This window comes from Pelodiscus sinensis, chromosome 8, assembly GCF_052426305.1.
Source record: "Pelodiscus sinensis isolate ZL-2025 chromosome 8, ASM5242630v1, whole genome shotgun sequence".
Taxonomy (NCBI): domain Eukaryota; kingdom Metazoa; phylum Chordata; order Testudines; family Trionychidae; genus Pelodiscus; species Pelodiscus sinensis.
This window is the reverse complement of record NC_143059.1, coordinates 12,390,984-12,410,913: the sequence shown is the minus strand read 5'-3', so window position 1 is coordinate 12,410,913 and position 19,930 is coordinate 12,390,984. Positions and strand designations below refer to the sequence as shown.

The 19,930-nt window shown below is 49.2% G+C and overlaps 1 protein-coding gene across 5 annotated transcripts in view; it reads right to left on the bottom strand.

Moving 5' to 3' along the window:
* Positions 1–17,900, bottom strand: part of CSGALNACT2 (chondroitin sulfate N-acetylgalactosaminyltransferase 2) — a 70,961-nt gene extending 53,061 nt beyond the window's left edge. For 2 of the 5 annotated variants that reach the window (XM_075934776.2, XM_075934778.2), the window contains exon 1: positions 17,745–17,900. The gene's annotated coding sequence lies outside the window, so the exon portion shown is untranslated. Of the gene's footprint in view, positions 1–7,650; positions 7,716–17,744 lie in introns of all 5 variants that reach the window. The other 3 variants (XM_089780053.1, XM_075934777.2, XM_075934779.2) reach the window with 3 other exon arrangements.
* Between the last annotated feature and the right edge of the window lie 2,030 nt (positions 17,901–19,930).

Sequence of the window (19,930 nt, the reverse complement as noted above, 5' to 3'; positions counted from 1 at the left end):
TCTGTAATCTGGGACTCTCTGGTCCAGCAACATGTCATCCAGGATGTTCCAGGACCAGAGAGTCCCAGTGGAAGGCTGGCGGCTGGGCTCCCCAGTGCTGGGCTGCCCGACGTGCCGCAGCAGAGCTGCCTGGCAGGGGCCAAGAGCTCAGTGCTCCACAGTGGGGCTGGGAAGGAAGGAGGTGGGGAGCCCATCAGGGCAGTGAGGCTAGCGGCAAGAGGGAGCCAGCCAGAAGGCTGGCAGCTGGTCTAGCACTTAGGAGGAGCCGGTAGCATGGAAGCCAGATACGACCTCCCCTGGTCCGGCAAAATCCCTCATCCCGGACTGGTCAGGTACCGAGGGTGCCGGACCAGGGAGGTCCAACCTGTATTCAATAATTTTAGGATTCTAAATGCAATAAGTGTACTTTCTGTAGACAAACTACTAAAAAGTGTCACAGCAATGTCCTCTTTGGAGTTGAGATTTAATACTAAAATGTTTGTCTTATCTTTCACCAGTTGGTGTATTCAAATAGTTGTTTCACAGGAAGCATGAGGAAGACTGAACAGCTATGTTCTCCGTTTCCAATTATTTCCTACACATTTAATCCATGTGTTAAATTGGCTTGAAGGCTATGAAGAGCCTCAGCCAGCTTGAAAACACAGCTGGCATTTGATATGCAAATTCTAAGAAACAAAAACTACTTTTACACACACTAAGATCGTAAATCAAATAGCCAAGATCAGTTGACGTAGCCTGTCTCTCTCAGATTATTCACTTGATCAATATTGAAGTGAATAATCTGTTCCTCAGTTCACAGTTTTGAAATTACAGCTTTTTCCTCTCAGCTTCTCCATTATCATCCAAGTAATGTATACTCTCAGCAGACAGCTCATTCACCCTTTTCCTAGCTGGCTTAAGTTACTTCTATCAATTATGGTATGAAATATATGTGAAAGCAGAATGCCAAAAATGATTTAACATTGATGCAATGCATTTCAGAACTACTGTGAGCAACATTTATCACAGCTAAAAAAAAACCCTGCAGTATCATTCTCAAATACTATAATTGTTACGGTAAGTCTAGACTGCGCGGCTCTTTCGAAAGACGCTTTTTCAAAAAAGAACGTCTAGACTACAATATGCGGATCGGAAAATCAATCCGCTTTCTCGAAAAAGAGCGTCCTGACCGCTGGACGCTCTTTCGAAAGAAAAAGCCACCCGGAACCGCTTCTGCCAAAGCATGGGGGCAGCTTTTCCTTCCTGGTGCTACTGCCTGCCCTTTGCAGAGAGGCATGGTTAAAGGGACACCCCTGAACACCCGTTACTCTGTTCCTGCAGCTGCCTTTGCTGTCCCTCTAGGAGGTAAGGAAGGTATTGCAGTGCTTGTTTGGAGTGCCCACCTTCCTGGGACACCCCAGCAGGTTTTTTGTAGGGAGGTTCTTCTGATTTAGACCCCTTTTTTTGGCATGGAGCCAGAGCTGCCCCTGGGCAGGCGATGGCCCCACGCCATCATACTGCAAGTTTTGCTGCATCTGCATGACACAGTCATGAGGCTACTTCCCCATCTGGACCCAGACCAGAGGTACGAAGGGTTCGCCAGTCATGCAGCCCCACTGCCCTTGCCTCCAAACTTTTGTGGACAGGCATTTTTGGAGGCTTGACACCAGCTCTGACTGGTGGGACTGGCTCATTATGGAGCTCTGGGATGACCAGGAATGGCTCCGCAACTTCTGGATGCGGAAGGCCACTTTACAGGAGCTGTGTACCTGGCTCGCCCCGGCTCTGCAACAGCAGGACACCTACCTGTGGCCCGCCATCCCCCTGGAAAAGAGGGTCGCTATTGCCCTCTGGCAGCTGGCCACCCCTGACAGTTACCGCTCAGTGGAACACCTATTTGGAGTTGGCAGGTCTACTGTTGGGTCCATCCTGATGGAGGTAAGTCATTGTCAGGGAAAAGTCACAGTTTGGCGGGGGGAGGGAGACGGTCAGGAAAGGGCAAGGTGGAGTGGGAGTGGGAGGGAGCTCCTCCACTAACCCTGAGCTGTGGGAGGGGGTTCTGAGAAGGGGATTCCCTGGGTACTTGATGGGGAAGGTGGGTGGTGGGTTCTCCTCCTAAAAGATAAGGCACCCCTTCTAAAATTTTGTCTGTCTCTTTCTGCAGGTGGTGAGGTCCATCAGTTCTTAGCTGCTGAACAGGCTCATCCATCTAGCAGACCTGGACAGCGTCATGGCCGGCTTTGCTGCCCTTGGCTTCCCGAATTGTGGAGGAGCACTCGATGGGACACACATTCCAATCCGTGCACCGCCCGTAGAGCAGCCCAATTCATTAACAGAAAGAGATACTTTTCAATGGTCCTCCAGGCCCTGGTCGACCATCATGGCCAATTTACTGACATTAGTGTTGGGTGGTCAGGGCGGGCACACGATGCCCGCATCTTCAGGAACTCGTACCTCTACAGGAGGCTTCAGGCAGGAACATTTTTCCCGCATCGTGACTCTGCGGTTGGGGATGTGCACATGCCGGTGTGCATAGTGGCTGATGTCGCCTATCCCTTGATGCCGTGGCTGATGAAGCCCTACACCGGCCACGTGGATGCGAGCAAGGAGCAGTTTAATGCTCATCTTCAACGGGCTCGCAACCAGGTGGAATGTGCGTTCGGACGTTTAAAAGGGAGATTCCGGTGCTTGCTCACACAGCTAAACATGGGGGAACGCAACATCCCTGAGGTGGTGGCTGTGTGTTGCGTTCTCCATAACCTGGTGGAGAGGAAAGGGGAGGCCTTCCTACCAGGGTGGGGTACAGGTACTGATAGTCAGGAGAGGCACTTTGCCCAGCCCCGGACAGCTGCCATCCGCCAGGCTCACCAGTCTGCTGTTCACATCCAGGAGGCCCTACGGAGCGATTCTCTATTGGAGGCCACTGACTCTCCTGAGGGGCTCTTGTGTGGGAGCTTGGCCCTGGCCCAATACAAGCTTCCCTCCTCAACCCTTATCCTGACCCTATTTGTAGAAATAATAAACAGCAGGGTTTGTCTGAAAAGAATAACTTCTGTGTTATTATGTCATGTCAATAACTGAAAGAAGGTATAACTGTTGCAAGCATAAAAAAGCTTTTGTTTATTTTTGCTGGAGAAAGTATACTTTAATGACAAACTATGTGCAATAAACATTTTCTTAAACACAATGTTTGGTATTTTACTGGGGTGATGGGGGTGCTTGAAACCTGGAGGGGGGAAGGGAATCAGGTTGCACGGTGCTTGCCTGCTCGCAGTCTCCTGCTGGTGCCTCGTGTTCAGGGTCCACCATGGACTTGGGATCGGGTGGGGCGACTGTTGGCTGGACGACAGAGGGTAGGTGCACTTGGGACTGGGAGGCCTGGGGGAGAGGAGGGCCAGTGGGAGAGAGGGGCTGGGGGGCTGGGGGAGAGGGAGGTACAAGGGGGGAAGGGATGGTGCTGTGGAAGGGGGTTTTGGTGGGGCGGGGTCATGAGGTGCTGGAGGAGCAGGACCAGGCACAGGAGCAGGCAAGCCACAGACCTTCCTGAGAGTGGCACACAGGGACATGCGCTGCTGGACAAGCTCCTCCATCAGCCGATCATGCCACCAAGCCTCTGCCTCCGCCCTCTCTCGCAGGATGATGTTGAGCTCCTGCACGAGCGCCACATGCTGCCTCAGGATGTCTGGATAGACACGCCTGGATAGACATGTCTCCGGGATGGAGGTGGGGCTGGGGTGCTGTGGCCCTCTTGCACGGCTGGTCCAGCTGTGGAGGAAAAAAGGAAGACACAATCAGTCGTGTGCAACAGCTGTCCAAAAGGGCATGCCCTCTCCTTCGGACAGGGGACTCAGACATTCTGAAGGTAACAGCCTGTGTGACCTGGGCATCAGCCTGAGTATCACAGGGGTCCCGAAGGGCCAATGGGACCTTGCACTGACAACCCACCTGGGTGTGTTCCGGACATGGTTTGGTTTATGCCACCACGTAGCGCACCCCCATGTGTCTCACTCTACCACTGAATATGTTTGCACATGCACAGCCAGCTGCATGATGGCCACAGTGAACATTACAGGTTTCCCTTGTGCATCACGCACTGTGCACCCACCTCCCCCACCCTGTGTGTTACACGACCTCACTGCACTCACCTGCTGCTTCGTCTCCGGCATCAGATGACACCTGGAAGGCCTCTGGGGTCTGGGTGACTGGCTCCAGAGTGAGGGTCACCGTCTCCTCGCTGTCCTCCTCCTACGGCACCATCTCCCCGTTTCCAGACTCCCTGGACTGCTCTAGGTCCTGCTCTGGCGCTTCCACCACAGGGTCCCCCAAGCCAGACTGGATGAGCAGCAGTGGTGTGCGTGCTTCCCCTCCACCAAGGATCTGGGACAGCTCCGAATAGCAGGGCTAGGAGCGGGGGGCTGCCCCAGAATGGGAGCTCTCCTCCCTGGCTTTTACATAGCATTAGCACAGCTCCTTTACTTTAGAGCGCACGTGGTCCTGGGTGCATGGGTGGTACCCTCTCTTGGCCAGGGCCTCTGCTATGCGACCAACAATGTCTGGATTTCGCCGCCTGGTGTTTAAGGCTTGTAAGGCCTCCTCCTCTGACCAGAGCTCGAGAAGGGTCTTGAGCTCTGGCTTAGACTATGCCAGTGCCTGGTGTTTGGAGCCCCTGGTTGGGTCCCCAGAAGGCTGTCTGGAAGGGCCAGGAGGGTTTTGGGGATGAGACATGGCTGCACTGGAACAGCCGTGTGCTCTGGCTGCTTTGCTGCCACAACTGGCTGTGAGGGTGACTGTCCCTTTAAAAGATGGCTGCAGACAGGAACCAGAGACATGCAAGGCATGCCCCAGATTGTCCACCAGGGCTTCTTCCTGGAGGCCCTTATTTTCAAAAAAAAGGGGCTCTCCACATCCACACTCACTTATTTTCGACAGATTTCCGTCAAAAAAGGCGTTCTTCCTCATGAAATGAGGAGTACCGCCATCGAAAGAAAAGCCGTGTTCTTTCGATTTAATTTTGAAAGAACACGGCTGTAGTCTAGACGCAGGTGAAGTTTTTTCAAAAAAAGGCTACTTTTTTCGAAAAAACCCTACAGTCTAGACACAGCCTTAAAGACTAACACTGCACTTTACCTGAAGCTAAAACTATGTCTACAGTGCACTTTTGTCATTACATACATGGATCGGACAGAGACATCTCTTCGGAGAGGGTCTATTAATAGTGATTCTCTGTGTTCTAGTGAGGAGGAGAGGATGGAAGTATGGGTCAGATCAGATGAGACACAATCAAAGGGAAAAGAGTCTAACATCAGGAAATGGGAGACAGATAAATAGTGACAATTTTTTTAAAGTGCTCATATACAAATGCTAGAAGACTAAATAAAATGGGTGAACTACAGTGCCTAGTTTTAAAGGAGGATATTGACATAATAGGCATCATTGATGGAATGAGGACAATCAATGGGACACAGTCACACCAGGATACAAAATATATCGGAAAGATAGAAAAGGTTGTGCTAATGGGGAAGTGGCATTATACGTGAAAGAAAAAGTAGAATCAAATGAAGTAAAAATCTTAAATGACCCAAAATGTTTAATAGAATCTCTATGCTCCAATAATTAGAATACAGCAGTAGGGATCTGGTTCAAGAGGTAAATGTAAGTGCACAGTCCACTTCTTCCCTCATTTATTTTGGTTCTGGACATCCAACACTCCAGTCATCTGAAGAAATGGGCTGTGCCCACAAAAGCTCATGATACCATCTACATATTTTGTTAGTCTTTAAAGTGCTACCAGATGGCTGGTTGGTTAAGTTTTTCATGTTACAGACTAACTCGGCTATCCCTTGAAGCTTTAGAAATTAAAAGGTACAGTGACAAAAGTAAAATCTCTGCAAGCTGCACTGAAACTGTCCAAATTAAAAAACACAGTAAGAGAACCAAAAAAGTGCCACCGTGGCTTAACAACCAACGAAAAGAAGCAGTGAAAGATAAAAAGACGTCTTTTTAAAAGTGGAAGTCAAATCCTAGTGAGGAAAATAGAAAGGAGCATAAACTTTGTCAAATTAAGTATAAAAATAATAAAAAAGCCAAAAAGGAGTTTGAAGAACAGCTAGCCAAAAACTCAAAAAGTAATAGTAAAATGTTTTTACATCAGAAGCAGGAAGCTAGCTAAACAACCAGAGGGGCCCTTGGACAGTTGAAATGCTAAAGGAGCGCTCAAAGATGATAAAGTCATTGCAGAGAAGCTAAATGAATTCTTTGCTTCAGTCTTCATGACTGAGGATATTGGGGAGATAGCCATACTTTTTAAGTGACAAAACTGAGCAACTGTCCCAGACTGAGGTGTAATTAGAGGAGTTTTTGGAACAAATTGATAAACTTAACAGTAACAAGCCATCTGGTCCTGGTGACATTCACCCAAGAGTTCTGAAAGAACTCAAATGGGAAATTTCAGAACTATTACCTATGGTTTGTAACCTATCATTTAAATCAGCTTCCATTCCTAATGACTGGAAGATAGTAACGAGATGTCAATATTTAAAAAGGGCACTAGAGGTGATCCTGGCAATTACAGACTGGTAAGTCTAATGGCAGTACTGGGAAGATTAGTTGAAATTATAATAAAGAATAAAATCTCAGACACATTGATTAATATAATTTGTAAAAGAAAATCATGACTTACTAATCTGCTAAAGTTATTTGAGGGGACAAAGAGGGATCCAGTGGATATAGTACATTTTGACTGCCTGAAAGCCTTTAAGAAGGTCCCTCTCCAAAGGCTCTTAAATAAAGTAAGTTGTCATGGGATAAGAGGGAAGGTCCTTTCATGGATTGATAAGTGGTTAAAAGACAGGAAACAAAGGGTAGAAATAAATAGGAAGGTTTCCAAGTGGAGAGGGGTAACTAGTGGGGTCCCCCAAAGGTTTGCCCTAGAATCAATCCTATTTAATTTCTTTATAAATGATCTAGACGAGAAACTGTGAGGCGGCAAAATTTGCAGATGATACTAAACTGGTCAAGATAGTTAAGACCAAAGCAAACTGTGAAGAGCTTCAAAAAGATCTCACCAAACTAAGTGATTGGGCAACAAAATGGCAAATGAAATGTACTGTTGATAAATGTAAAGTACATTGGAAAATATAATCCCAACTATACAGGCAGTCCCCGGGTTACGTTCAAGATAGGGACTGTAGGTTTGTTCTTAAGTTGAATTTGTATGTAAGTCGGACTGGTACATATTGTAGGGGAAACGCTAGCCAAACATTTCTCCAGAGCTCAGTTTTATTCTCCCACACCTCACTTCCCTCAGTCCTTTATTCTCAAGCTGAGGTTTCTGTTGAGAAAAGCCGCTCCGCGTCTCCCTGGTCTGCTGGGGGGGGGGGGGCGCGCTAGCTTCGCGTCTCCCTGGTCTGCTGGGGGGAAGCAGCTAGTGTGGGGTTGCCTCACCCCGTTTGTAAGTAGGGATCTGATGTAAGTTGGATCCATGTAACCCGGGGACTGCCTGTACATATAATATGACGGGCTAATTTAGCTACAACTAATCAAGAGAGATCTTGGAGTCATTGTAGATAGTTCTCTGAAAACATCCACTCAGCGTGCAGAAGCAGTCAAAAAAGCAAATAGAATGTTAGGAATCATTAAAAAAAGGATAGAGAATAAGAGAAAATATCTTACTGCCTCTATATAAAACCACGGTTCACCCATATCTTGAATATCGCATACAGATGTGGTCACCTCATCTAAAAAAAAAAGATATATTGGCTGGCATTGGAAAAGGTTCATAAGAGGACAACAAAAATGATTAGGAGTTTGGAACGGGTTCCATATGAAGAGAGAATAAAAAGACTTGAACTTTTCAGCTTAGAAAAGAGGAGACTAAGGGGGAATATGATAGAGATCTATAAAATCATGACTGGTGTGAAAAAAGTGAATAAGGAAAAGATATTTACTTATTCCCACAATAGAAGAACTAGGGGTCACCAAATGAAATTAATAGACAAACAGAAGGAAGTTTTTCTTCACTCAGCACACAGTTAGCCTGTGGAACTCCTTGCCAGAGGATGTGGTGAAGACTAGGACTTTGATAAAAAAAAAGCAGGGTGGTCATGACTGCTCCCTGACACTCTGAACAGCTTGTTGTTTCCCTTTCTGTACTAAGGCAGAGAGAATTCTTATTAAACCATTCTCATGTGTTACTTCTCCCTCTTTCCTCGCAATGGTAATATCGAGCCAAGTTAGACTATGACCAAAGCACAAAAACTTGAATCTAGGGTTGCCAGATGGTTGAAACAAAAATACCAAACACCGCCCTTCCCCCCCAAAAAAATACCAGGAAAAAATTCTGTTGAAGGGGGGAAAAAGGGGGAGCGGGGAGAGACCAAAGAGTGAGTGCAGGGATAGCAACAGGGGAGCAGTTTAGCACTAAGACCCAGGGGAAAGCATTGCTTCCCCTAGGTCTTTTGCCCAGTAGCCATTTTGTGCCAGCAGCCTGGGGAACCAGGGAAGCATGGGGACTGGGGTCGGGTGGGAGCTGAGTGTTTGTAGGGTTGCCAGGTACCCAGCATTTTGACCTCCTGGCTGGGGAAAAATTCAGAAAATACCAGACATTTTCGGTGTCCGGTATTCTATTAATTATTTTTTTTTTTTACCAGACAGGAGCCGAAAACACCGGACTGTCCAGATGAACACCGGACACCTAGCCACCCTACTTGCATCAGCTAACCAAGTGGTAAAAATACTTAGCAGGGTTTGGACCTAGGAGCATGTCTATACTAGGAAATTATTTTGAAATAACAAAATTGAAATAGTGTGCCCCCACTCCAGGTGAGCCTCAACATTAGTCTGAGGAAGGTGCCATTACTGTGGACATGCTACCTTGATTTAGAGCCCCAGGAAGCACTGGAAAATAATTACTTCCAATTATTCTGAGGAGTGCTTATTTTGAAACAGCAGCAGCAAAGCATCCACACTAATGCTATTTTGCAATTACTATTTTAAAATAAGCATTATTCCCCGAGGAAAGCAGGAGTACAGATTTCAAAATAACCATCCCATTTTGAAATAAAGAGCTTGATAGTGTGGATGCTCTGCTTATCATTTTGAAATAAGAGGATGGTTATTTTGAAATAAGTCCCTAATGTAGAGCAGGGCAAATAAAGTAATGACTGGATTAAGTCTAATATTGCACAGCTCACATAATAATAGGAGGGGGATGCTTCCACAGAGAAATTTAAAGAAAATACCATGGTTAGAAAACCCAGTTCCTAGTAAAAAGAAGGGCAGGGGAGGAAGAGAGATGCTAGGTAGGATTTATACCAGGGAGCTGCTTTTGGACCAGACTAGGGGGAAATCATCTTTCCTAACAACTTCTTACTAATACAGTATGTTCATATCAGTTAAATTCCCTGTCATGTTTTCCTTTGGCCACTAGAAGTACACAGGAATACTCTCTCACCCTCCCTTATTCATCCATCCATTCCAGAGGCTCCTGGCTTCTGCTACTTTTAGATTACTCCTCTCTTCTAAATCCAGATCCTTCCTTGACTTTCAAGGAACACAAGCAGTAAAAAATGATACACTCCAGTTTTATTACTGTTCACAGGGTTCTGAGTAGCATTAGTGAAACTGACAAGCAACATATCAGTCTAGGGAAAAGCTCAGAAGCACTCCAAAGCCATTTGTCTGAGGACAGCAGTGTATCTGAATTTTCTCTTAAAAATAGCTTGAGTTCTCTGATGGCTTAATTCTCCCTAGAAAAATTTACCTGCTAACATGAGGCCATAGGACACTAGATTTTTGAAGTCCTAAGACTTTACTCTATCTCGGCAGCTTGTATTTTCAAAGTACTCGATACAAACAAATACATCTCACTTCAGAGTGTAGTACGTAGTTTTGAGGAAGTATCTCTTCCTGAGCACAACTCAATACTTCATAGTTAAAAAAAAAAAAAAAAAAGCAAAAAAAAAGAAAACTTGTGAAACCAAAATGTATTTCCAGAGCAGATATGCAAATAATATGTGAACACTTGAACAGAATGGATCAGAAAGCGCTACTTGCTATGGAGGGAAGACTGGCCAGTTAGTTACATTGTTACCACTTGATATTACTGATCCTGGACACATTTGATGGACATTAATCAAATCAAAATCAAAAAGAAGAACTTCTTGTTGCACTAGGCACAACAAAGTCAGTCATCAGCTGAATACATGCATTGAAATTAAAGAGCAAGCAGACCTAGCAACTAGGTACAAGGCAGAATCCCAAACCATCAATCCTAAAATGGGTTTCTGTGCATATGAATGGCTGTACTGGCTCAGACCAAAGGTCCATTTCACTCAGTATCCTGTCTTATAACACCGGCCAAAGCCAGGTGCCCAGAGGAATAAATGGTCTGTAGCTTAAAACTAAGATATCAACAGAATAATCTGGCTACATTTTTAATTGCGTCAAGAAACTTTAGAAAAATATTACATTTAAATAAATATTTTAAATTAGTTGCCAAAACTTTGTGGGCATGCTGCATATTATAACCATTTCTTTATACACCCTCCTAACTTCACTGATTCTGAAAAGTCTGCAGGAAGGAAAACAATTACTTAAACTGTGCTTCTGCTGTTTCCCTGTCCTTGTTCATCGTATGCCTGTTCTGAAACTCTCAAACACACAAATATTTTCTTTAATAGTAAATGGCAAGTAGCACAATTCAAATAGCAAGTTAATTAACAACTCAGAGCACCCCTTGGCACAATCAGATCAGTTAGGCTACGTCTACATTGGCAAGATTTTGCGCAAATACTCTTTAACGCAAGAGTTTTTGCGTTCGAGTATTTCTGCAAGAGAGCGTCTACACTGGCATGTGCCTTTGCGCAAAAGATGTGCTTTTGCGCAACAGCATCCATGCCAGTGTAGACGCTCTCTTGCGCAAGAAAGCTCTGATGGCCATTTTAACCATCGGGCTTTCTTGCGCAAGAAATTCATGTTGCCTGTCTACACTGGCCTCTTGTGCAAGAACAGTTGCACAAGAGGGCTTATTCCTGAGCGAGAGCATCATAGTTCTTGCGCAAGAAGCCCTGATTTCACAGTTAGAATGTCAGGGTTCTTGCGCAAGAACTCCTCGCCAGTGTAGACAGGCAGCAAGCTTTTGCGCAAAAGCAGGTGCTTTTGCACAAAATCATGCCAATTAGACACAGCCTTAGTCTTATATAAGTGACATGTTCTCTTCCTACATGGCTGGAATGCTGGGCCAGCTTCATCTCCACAGCACTAGGAGCAGCTGCAAGACCTTCTCACAGTTGTGCAGCTCCGAACTGCTCCATTGAGCCCTTAGGAAAAGACACGCTAAGAGGAAGCAGAGAATAAGTAAGAATAATGTGAGCTGCATTCAGCCTTGATCCCTCAAACCCTAGATGAGGATCCGAATGGGATGTTGTTCCCTCTATTATGTCAAGAGTTCCAGTCACACCACAGGAATGCTCCATCCAAGAGCAAAGAGTTTCAAGGGCAAGTGTAAGTCTATGCCATTTCCACCATCATCCAGCAAACTTAGTAACCTGCAATAGTCTTTCTTCACAAAGTATTGAAGCAAGGTTGGGAGAACGTCATTCTCTCAAGTTACAAATCATAAATATTTAGCAGTTTGTGTTGCATTATTGGTTTCAGGTGGGACTGGTGGAGGGAAGCTTGGAATGCACAGGGTCATTATCTATACTAGAGAAAAAACATCACTGAAAGCTACCCAGTTTTGACTTAGAAATAAATAACTTGCACAGTTTCTATTTGTGGATTACATCCCGTACACCAAACACCTAAAGGCTACTGTGCTCCTAACTTAGTTCTCCAGTTATCGATAGCTTGACACAATGGTGCTGTACTACCTCCCAAGATAAGTCAGGAAAGATTTGCCCAATGTACTAGAGTGATATGGGGCCATAAGTGAGGCCAAGAGATAAGTAGTCTGTTGACAACTGCTGAGATTCCTACCAGTTGCTCTCTTCGAACAATGCCTGAGTACTTCATTTTTCATAGTAAACTTCCTATAATCTGGCACCTTTAGGACCCAGGGGGTGCCGGATTATCAGATATGCCGGACTATCGGAAGGGGGGGCTATGAGGGGTCTGAGGTGGGGTGGAGGGGATGCCATCCCAAACCCCTCATAGCCCCCCCCTCCGATAGTCAGGCTCTGCCCTAGGCGTCCCTGATTCAGCCGCTGCTGGTCAGTTTCAGCAGCGGCTGAATCGGGGATGCCTGCAGCAGAGCAGCTGGAGTGCTGCCGGGTTGATCCGGTAGCGCTGACCCTTGGCGCAGCGAGACCAACCCGGCAGCACCCCAGCTGCTCTTGGGACGCCTGGGGCTGAGCAGCTGGGGTGCTGCCGGGTTGGTCCCGCAGCGCCGCTCCTCAGCGCTACGGGACCAACCCAGCAGCACCCCAGCTTCTCTGCCCCAGGTGTCCCCAAGTCAGCCACTGCTGATACTGATCTGTGGCTGACTCCAGGACGCCACAGGCAGAGCTGCTCTGCGCCGGGCTTCCGGGAGAAACTGACAACAGCAGCTGAATCGGGAGGCCTGGGACAGAGCAGCTGGGGCGCTGTGGGTTGGTTCAGTAGCACCGCTCCTCGGTGCTGCGGGGACCAACCCGGCAGCACCCCAGCTCCTGTGTCCCAGGTTTACCCAAGTCAGCTGCTGCTGAAACTGACCAGGGGCCGACTCCAGGAAGCCAGGGCAGAGCAGCTCTGCCTCAAGCTTCCTGGAGTCAGCCGCTGGTCAGTTTCAGCAGCGGCTGAATCGGGGACAGCTGGGGTGCTGCCGGGTTGGTCCCGCAGCCCTGAGGGGCACTGCTACTGGACCTACCCGGCAGCACTCCAGCTGCTCTGCCCCCGGGCTTCCACGATTCAGCCGCTGGTCAGTTTTAGCAGCGGCTGAATCGGAGAAGCCGGGGGCAGAGCAGCTCCAATGGTCCAGCTGCCCGGAGCACTTCCAGGTTCCTGATGGTGCCAGACCATCAGGAGTGCCGGACCATCAGATGCTGGACCATTGGAGTTTTACTGTACCTTCTGGCTAATAGATGTTTGAAACATAAAGTCAACATCCAGAGGTTGAGAAGACAAGGTGAAGCACTTAGTACCTGCTGAACCTTCCAAATCTGGGACTCTGGTTCAGCAACATCCATGGATGTTGCTGGACCAAAGAGCCCCAGCAGCGGGAGCCAGCCAACAGAACACGGGGTTTGCACAATGGCAGCTAGACCAATAGCGGCTAAGCAGGGGAACCTCAGTGTCAGCAGGGCCAGGTGGCATCAGGGAGCCTCCCCTCCCAACAGGGAATCCCATGTCAGTGGGGTCAGGCAGCTGGAGAGCCCCTGACAATGGGGCAGGAACAGTTGGGGAACCCTGGGAAACCCCAGGGTGGGGCTGAGATGGCCAGGCAGTCCTGACTAGGAAACCCCTGGTGGCAGCAGGCTCAGGCAGCTGCTTGGGAGTGTTGGCTGGGGAACCCCGGCAGCAGAGCCAGGCAGTTCTGGCCCCAGGAGAACCCCAGCATCAGTGGGGCCAACCAGCACTGGAGAGCCTCCACCCCAACCACGGTACTCCTGATGTTTATGGGGTCAAGTGGCTGCAGACCCTTGGCACTGAGGCTGGCAGTGGCCCGGGAACCTCGGGAAACCCTCAGCAGCAGCGGGGCTGGTGGTGGCTGAGTAGCCCAGGGTTGGGAAACCCCAAGGAACCACTGGAGATAGCGGGTCTGGAGGCAGCTAGGCAGGCCTAGCTGGGAACCATTGGGAGTCCCCAGCACAGCTGGCAGGAAGCAAGACTGGAAGCCTCAACCAGGCCAGCTTTAGCATGGCAGCAGCAGGGTGGGGAGCCCAGCCTTGGAAGCCCCAGGGAGAAGAGCTGTCAGTGGGGCAGCCAGCATGGAAGCCTTGACCTTCCCCGGTCTAGCAAATTCCCTGGTCTGGGACGGCTCAGGTCCTGAGGGAGCCAGACCAAGGAGGTCCAACCTGTAGCTAATGCCACTGCTTGGGGTGAGGAAGCTAATCTACCTGACTCCAAACCTCCAGCATTTGGAGTGGGTCTTCTCTACTCCTTTCATTCAGGGGCCTAACTGCAGTTTTTCATGGCATTCTCAAGCAGCTGCAGATTGAAATTTACATTATTTTTATTATTATGCCCACTGCAGACCACAGTTTTTTTTTTTAACAGCATCAAGGAACCTAACCACAGTCTTGTTAGTTTCACATTGCTGCTGGGTAAATCTACAAACAAATTTTTCCATAGTCTTAAATAAAAGTAATACATAGGAGTAAACATTGGTTTAGGAAAGTAGTTTCTAGAAATTCATCTTTGAAAACAGAAATGCCAATCAACTTCACAGCACAACAGTGCTTTTAACAGTCTTATCTTCCAATGTCACACTCAAAACTCTTTTTTTTGGGCATGCTGCAGAACTGATCTGGACACACATGATACATCAATTGAAAGTGCATGATGAACCAATGTCAGGAATAGGATAGGGCTTTTTCAGTCAATTGGTAACAGACTGGAAGTTAGGGTTCCTACAAAAAACAAATCAAAACACACTATTTACTTGCCACAGCTGATAGGAGTATCAATTTATTTAGCAAAACCATAGCTGGCAAAAAAAAAAGTAATTACTTCAGATTCCATCTTTTCTTTCTATCCCATTCCCTTCTTTTGATGGCTATACAGATAAAGTTGTATTTTCTTGCAATTCCTATGAGCAAAGATTAAATCTGATTTGAGCAATGAAGATGGTAGGGAATTAAAATGCAAAACACATCCTCGGCATTGAAATGGACAAATGTAATTGCAAATAAATACCTTGCACAGTTTATTGATTATGCAGCCATGATCAACTAAAATTGCTGAGCACTTTCTGCAGAGATATCTAATCCCCACAGGACTCTAGTCTCCTATTGTGAAGTGTTCAGTGATACTACAAAAACAAGCTAACAAAGTGTGCTCTTAACATACAAGAATAAACAGTGAACTGGGGAATGGGTCTATGATGAGGTAGGGAACGGATTTCCCCTCCCCCTGACTTGGCAACAATAGTCCCAAAATGGAGTATCAAACAGTGGAACAGATATAGCTGAGCTCAAGTCACAAGGAAGCTATATGAGAGCCCTGAATTGGTTCAGTGCCATGCCAATTACAATTCTGGTTATTCTAAGGCAGCTCTTGCAGGAAGGAGAGATGAAACCCTCACGAGAACAAAGTTCTTAGTTACATGCAATTGACTAATTTGGTATTAGAATTAAATAGCCACTCCTTATTTGGCACAATATGTTGCATCACGGTAACTGGTGACTCATTTCTGCCATCCTCAACCCTACTCCATTCCTAACAATTTAGATGTTAAAGAAAAATAGAAACTCCTATCTAATCAATACTGATTTCATTGCTGAAAAATGCAGAGAGAAAGCACGAGCACAAGCTACACTACTAAGTCTTGCTCTTTTGGAGTTTAATCCTGTCACTTGTGACTAATTTTAAGATAGCATCCTAAGATACCTAATTCTCACAATGAAAACTTTCCTAACATATTTGTAATGAGGCATTTATCATCTCATTCTTCTCTTTTCCTGCTTCACCTCCAACTCTTCTTCAGAGCTCTCATTCAATTCTACATCAGGCCAAAAGAAACAGCTAAGACCATACCAGGTTTTCATAAAGAAACAAAACACAGCTCACACAGAGGAAGACACCACAGAAACCCCAGCTGTTACAGAGGAGAATGAGAGTGGTGGGAGCAGAGACAGATGTACAGAAGGGGATGAGGAGCTAGGGTAAGAAACAGAATAAAAGTGACAGGCAGATTGCAATGGTGGAATCAAAAAAAAGAGAAATATAGAGGAATCGCAAGGCACAGGGATAAGGGCTAATAAAATGTACTAAGATAAATATGTTGGTGAAAGTGTGTGCTAAGCATGTCAACCATATCAGAAGAAAGATAGGAATTAGATCCTAGAGTTAATTTAGGAGAGGGAATGAGGAGTTCAGAAAATAACTCTAAGTCTCAAGGGGAAAAGATGTTAGAAAAAAATAAAGTCACGATTGTTAGGATGTGCAAGGGAACAAAGATGGGCCAAGAAGCAAAATGGAAGAAGAGAAGAAGGGGGGAGTGGGATGCCAGTGGGAAGGGAAGAGGTTAAGAAGGGTAAAGAGGGAAGTAACAGTGTGGACATCTAAGAGAGGTGGGGGAGTGAATATAAAACAATGGAACTGTTAGGATAATAACGGGGGGAAGGGAGAAGATAACTGTGCAGGATGCTATGGGGTGGGGGAGATGGAAGAGAGAATAACTTCAAACCAGGGCCATGGGGAGAGAAGAGGGGAAGAAACTAGCAGCACAACAGTACTACAGAGGCCAGCTGTATTGGGAGGAAATGGGAGGGGAAGTGGGTAGTTGCACAGGGGCATTTACACATGGGAATAGATGTGCGGGGGACAACTCATGGACAGCAGCTGCACAAGGAGCCTAAAGGGGAGGGTAGTGATAGAAATGTAGCCATGTTAGTCTAGTGTCGCTGAAACAAAAAACAGGACTATTTAGCACTTTAAAGACTAACAAGATGGTTTATTAGATGATGAGCTTTCGTGGGCCAGACCCATTTCCTCAGATCAAATAGTGGAAGAAAATTGTCACAACCGTATATACCAAAGGATACAATTAAAAAAATGAACACATATGAAAAGGACAAATCAAATTTCAGAACAGAAGGAGGATGGGGGAGGAGGTAAATGTCTGTGAGACAAATGTGATTTGTCCTTTTCATATTTGTTCATTTTTTTAATTGTATCCTTTGGTATATATGGCTGTGACTATTTTCTTCCACTATTTGATCTGAGGAAGTGGGTCTGGCCCACGAAAGCTCATCATCTAATAAACCATCTTGTTAGTCTTTAAAGTGCTACATCGTCCTGTATTTTGTAAAGGGGAGGGGGAAGCTGCTCCAGGAGCCTCTGGAAGGGGGGGGCAGGGGCAGCTGCACCAGGGGAGCTATAGGGAAGGGGGGCAGCCGCACAAGGTGACCAATTAGGGGAGGTGGAACTGACCTGGGGGACCATGGGGGAGGGGGCAGCGGCACAAGGGAGGCTATGGGGGGGGGGAAGGGAACGGGGGGGGGGGGGAGGGGGGGCAGGGAGGCAGCGGCACAAGGGCAGCTATGGGAGGGAAGGGGGCAGGAGGGCAGCGTGGGGGAGGGGGCAGGAGCACAAGGGAGGCTATGGGAGGGGGAAAGCGGGCAGGAGGGCAGTGCGGATGAGGGGGCAGTGGCGCAAGGGAGGCTGTGGGGGGAAGGGGGGCGGGGGGGGCAGCGCGGGGGAGGGGGCAGCGGCCCAAGGGAGGCTGTGGGGGGAAGGGGGCGGGGGGGCGCGGGGGGGAGGGGGCAGCGGCCCAAGGGAGGCTGTGGGGGGAAGGGGGCGGGGGGGCAGCGGCCCAAGGGAGGCTGTGGGGGGAAAGGGGCGGGGGGGGGGCAGCGGCCCAAGGGAGGCTGTGGGGGGAAGGGGGCGGGGGGGCAGCGGCCCAAGGGAGGCTGTGGGGGAAGGGGGCGGGGGGGCAGCGGCCCAAGGGAGGCTGTGGGGGGAAGGGGGCGGGGGGGCAGCGGCCCAAGGGAGGCTGTGGGGGGAAAGGGGCGGGGGGGCAGCGGCCCAAGGGAGGCTGTGGGGGAAGGGGCGGGGGGGGGGCAGCGGCCCGCGCGGGAAGGGGGCGGGGGGGCCCGGCTGGGCCCGGCGGGCTCCGCGCTACTCACCGGCCTGTCCCGCCTCCCGGCTCGGCTCCGCGCAGGGCCCCGCTTCCTACCAGCCCGGACCCGGCCGGAGGCGGCGGCAGCCGCAGCCCCTTAAAGCGCCAGGCCGCGGCGCCGGGAGACGGGCTGGGGCGGGACTGGCCGCCCGCTCCTCCCCGCCCCGCCCCGCCCCGAGCGAAGCGGGCGGGGCTCCCGCGGCCTCGAGCCCGCGTCCCCCTACACCAGCCGCCCCCCCCCCCGGGCATTTTGGGGCTGCCCCCGTGTCCCTCCAGCTGCCCCCGTGTCCCTGTGGGCGCCAGCATGGCGGGATGGGCACCGGCTGCGCGGCCAGTCCCTGCAGGGGCAGCGGGAGCTGGGATGAGGGGCGAGGGGGGCAGGAGGGGCTCAGGGCTAGGGCAGAGGGTTGGGGGGCAGGTTCTGGGGGGCTGGGATGAAGGGTTTGGGGGCTCAGGGCTAGGGCAGAGGGTTGGGGGGCAGGTTCTGGGTGGGGCTGGGATGAAGGGTTTGGGGGCTCAGGGCTAGGGCAGAGGGTTGGGGGGCAGGTTCTGGGTGGGGCTGGGATGAAGGGTTTGGGGGCTCAGGGCTAGGGCAGAGGGTTGGGGGGCAGGTTCTGGGGGGCTGGGATGAAGGGTTTGGGGGCTCAGGGCTAGGGCAGAGGGTTGGGGGTAGGTGCTGGGTGGGGCTGGGATGAAGGGTTTGGGGGCTCAGGGCTAGGGCAGAGGGTTGGGGGCAGGTGCTGGGTGGGGCTGGGATGAAGGGTTTGGGGGCTCAGGGCTAGGGCAGAGGGTTGGGGGGCAGGTTCTGGTGGGCTGGGATGAAGGGTTTGGGGGCTCAGGGCTAGGGCAGAGGGTTGGGGGGCAGGTTCTGGGGTGGGGACGGGGATCAGGTGTAGGGTAGAGGGCTGGGGTGCAGGGTGAGGGCTGTGTCTAGGGGGACAGGTTCTGAGGCGGGGCCAGGGATGGACCCAGGGAAGGAGAACCTCCCCAACCCTCTCTCACTACAGCAGCTGTGGGCTAGGTGAGAGGTGTTTCTTCATGGCCATCTGGGGCAAGTCATAGGCTAGGTGGGGGCCAGGGATGGGATGCCTGTCCCCCAGCCCTGGCCTGGCAATGCCATGGCTGGGGGAGAAGTGCCCCTTCCCAACAGCCAGACCATGGAGGCAGCCTTCTGTGCAGCAGCTCTGAGCAGCACTTGCTAGGCAGCTGCACAACCATGCAGCTTAGAGGGATCTTAGATTCTCACCCCACTCAGCCCGCACAAACATGAGTTAGTGGGATGACCTAGCACCCTACATACAACTCCCCCCCCCCCCCCCCCCGGCAAAGATCACTCTGGGCCCTACCCTATGCTAGGGATGTAAATGGGTAACAGACTACACCAGCCAGGCTGATGCTTGTCCTGTGTGGGGCCAAAAGCAGCCAGGTTGGACCAGCACTTGCCCACGGTGGAGGAGCTATTCCTGCCCACCCGTTTAATCAGTGAACTAATGTTTAACCCATTAACTAACTAACTGGGATTTTACATCTCTACCCCTGAATATCTGTCAGTTAAAAATGCCAGTGGTACTCAGGTGACTCCCCACCCTTCCGATACATGAACCCAGACCCTCTTCCAGTCACACACCCAGCCCCTAGGGTTTACACCCTATGCATATATTATGCATGCAAAGCAGGCAAAGGTTCTGCAGCTCCTTCCCTGATATAGTATATGTGGGGTCATGACAAGGTTTCTCCCCAGGTCCACTAAAATAACTTCTTTTTGTGGGGCTATCACAACAGCAGACAGTACCAGCCAGAGCAAGATAACCTTCAGACTCAGAAAGATGAGGATGTTGCACCATAAAGAAATCTACCGCACTGCAATGTGTGGGGAGTCTTCCTTGCATCACTGGATAAACTGAAGGCAGAAAATGACAATTCATGCCAATCACATTGCAACATGTTGCTTCACTAACCTGCACTGAAGTTCTGCATGGCCACAGTGATCAACCTTTAAGCTTTATGATCCCCCCGCCATGTCGAGTGGAGGCTTCAACATTGTTCTAACATATTACAAAACCCCAGAAAAGTAAAAAAACAACCATAAAGGAAGAACCTCAAAACCTCAAATAATAATGCAAGTTGGCGTTTGGGTTGCCAACTGATTTTGAAATTGTAATGGTGAATACAATAACCGAAAGTTGAAATTTC